The following is a 2,861-nucleotide window of genomic DNA, read 5'->3' as shown; positions in this document are numbered from 1 at the left end:
CATTACGCCCAACATTGGGTTTCTTAATATGGTGGATGATTTCCTGACAAAGCATAATGTTCTCAGAAATACTTCTACCTTTAACAAACCCGAATTGATTGGAAGAAATCAAAGAAGGGAGAATAGGGCTAACTAAGTCTGATACTCACTATTTTAGAAATAATCTTGCTAGTGAAGTTACTCAGACTTATAGGCCTAAACTCAGTTAAGTCGTTTGGATTACTTACTTTATGAAGCAGGACAATAAAAGAATGGGAGAAATATTTAGGAATCATCTGCTCACTAAAGAAGGCCTTAACAACTCCCATTAAATCATCCTTGATAATGTGCCAACACTTCTGAAAAAAGTAATCATTCATACCATCAGGACCAGCTGCGGAATTAGGATTCATAGAGAAAATCACACTTTTAAGTTCCTCCATATTGGGCAGACTGGTAAGATGGTTATTTTGTTCTTGACTGACCATCCTTGGAATGCATTCCAAAGTATCTTCATTGATAAACTTTTCCTCACCTGTAAAAATCTCCTCAAAATGAGCACAAGCAGTCTGAGCAATCTCCTCATCTTGTATCCATTCCCCCTCTTCACTGATAATCTTATGCACAAATAATTTCCTTCTTCTTCCTCTTATAATGGACTGGAAGTATTTAGAATTTGTGTCACCATCTTTGAACCACTGTAGTTGGGTTTTCTGTTTCAAAATAGTATCCTCCAACTTAAGGAATTTGATATAATTAGCATTTATTTCATGTAAAGCACTTCTATTAGCATCAGTTTGGTGTATAATGTAATCCTCCTCTGCGTTGTGAACATGTTCGTCATACATTCTAACATTCTGAAAAATATCCCCAAACTCTTTCCTTGACCATGCACTAAGGGTGTTTCCAGCTCTTCATTTTCTGATGAAATCTGCACATACCAGTACCATCCACCTCTCTATCCCAACAAGTCTGCACAGTTTCCATAAAAAGAGGGTTGTCCATCCAACAATTGAGGAACTTGAAATACTTGATGTGATTTGATTCTTTGGAAATCATTTCCATTAAAAGAGGACAATGATCCGAACCAGTAGAAGACAAGTGAGTAATAGTGGTTTGAGGCATACTTTCAAGCCAAGAGTCATTAACCATAGCCCTGTCAAGTCTCTTCCAGATTCTGTGATTAATACCTCTCTTATTGGACCATGTGAATTTGTGGCCACTGAAACCAATGTCCACAAGGCCACATGCTTCATTAACGGCTATAAATACATGCTTTTCCTCATATTGTAAGGTGCCCCTCCCAGTTTTTCCTCCACTGCAGTTATAACATTGAAGTCACCTACTGCACACCAATGTTTGGTCTCCTCATTGGCATGTTGAAGCATCTTGTCCCAAAGAGGTCTCCTTATATAATCCTTACACTTTGCATAAACAAAAGTAGTAATGAACTGCCTCTGTAACTCATTGTGTTTTATATCGCAAGTGATTTGCTGTTCATCTTCATCAAGAATATTACAGTCACTATCACTGCTCCAAAAAATCTAAATCTTACCATTACAGTTACTAGTTGCATTTTCCATATTCAATTGAACTTTGAAATTCTGTACATGAACACTATCTGAAAAAGGTTCCAAGATAGTGATAATTGATAATTGGTGGAGTTTCCTGAGCATTTTGAGTCTCTCCAACACCCCTTGGGTGTTGATCCCTCTCACATTGCAAATGATTGTACTAATCATTGGGAAGATTTGGAGGAGAATAACCTAGTATTTGGTCTGCCAGCTGTGACAGTGTTGATGTCTTGATTATTGAAATGAAACTTGTCATGTTTGAACCCTCTTGGAGATAAGCCTTGCTTTTTTGAAACCTGTTTAAGCTCATCTTCTAAAGCCTGATCATTCGAAGGAATGAAGGCTTTAATCAAAGCCTCACTAGTCTCATCCTCATCTTCCGGATCATCTAGAGACTGGTTGTCTCTATCAAATTCATCTTCAGAAATATTCACAGCATACTCATCAATCAAAGGTATAGTATTAACTTGACATAATTGTGGCTTTCTTATCAGGTGGTTCTGTTGGAGGGGGAGTCATGTATCTAGTCTGCAAAGGTATGATATCTAAACCCTGGCTGTCATTGATCATCACAAATTTTTTGCATGGTTCCTCCCACTTTCCTTGAGTTTGTTCCTCATCACTGTTCTGTTGTATACTTTGTCTCCTTTTAGCAGCATCCCTTTTTTTTTTGCTTGGTTTGTTTTTTCTCTTGGGGGTGCTTTCAGGAGTATAATTGTCAATCTGCTTCCCTTTATTATTTGTCTTTGTAACTTTGTCCTTTCCTTCACCATCTTCATTTCTGTCTTGTTGTTTTTCCTTGTTAGTTTCTGTTTTATGTTTTCTGATTTTTGCAGCCTGCACCTGTTGATGGTTCTGTTGTGGTTCCTCTTGAGTATTCTTACTCCTAGGACTGTCAGTGGCTCTAAAGTCTGGGGTAAGGTCAGTGTTCAACCCCTCATGCATAACATGAGGCGAACTCCCCCCTTTGGTACCCCTTTCCTGCAAGTTAGTAGGTTCCTCCTGACTCCCCCCTTCCATACCTCCAAAAACATCTTCATTATCATTCATAACACCAAGAGAGTTAGGTTGCATAGCTATGATACCTGATTTTTGGAGTGTTTGATTCTGATCAGTTGTTTCTGTGTTCATGCTGCTTCTGTTTGTATTTCCTTGTGAGGATGTCTTGTTCCTGTCTAGCTGCTCCTCTTGATTTCCTGCATGAGGTTCCTGCATAGACAAATTATTGGCAGAATTATATTGGAAATTATTGAGGTTACCTATTTGTTGAGATCTGTTCTACATTTGTTCATTTGCTGTCTGATTAGG

Source organism: Solanum pennellii, chromosome 8 (assembly GCF_001406875.1).
Source record: "Solanum pennellii chromosome 8, SPENNV200".
In the NCBI taxonomy this organism is placed as follows: Eukaryota; Viridiplantae; Streptophyta; class Magnoliopsida; order Solanales; family Solanaceae; genus Solanum; species Solanum pennellii.
Note: the sequence above shows the minus strand (reverse complement) of the source record.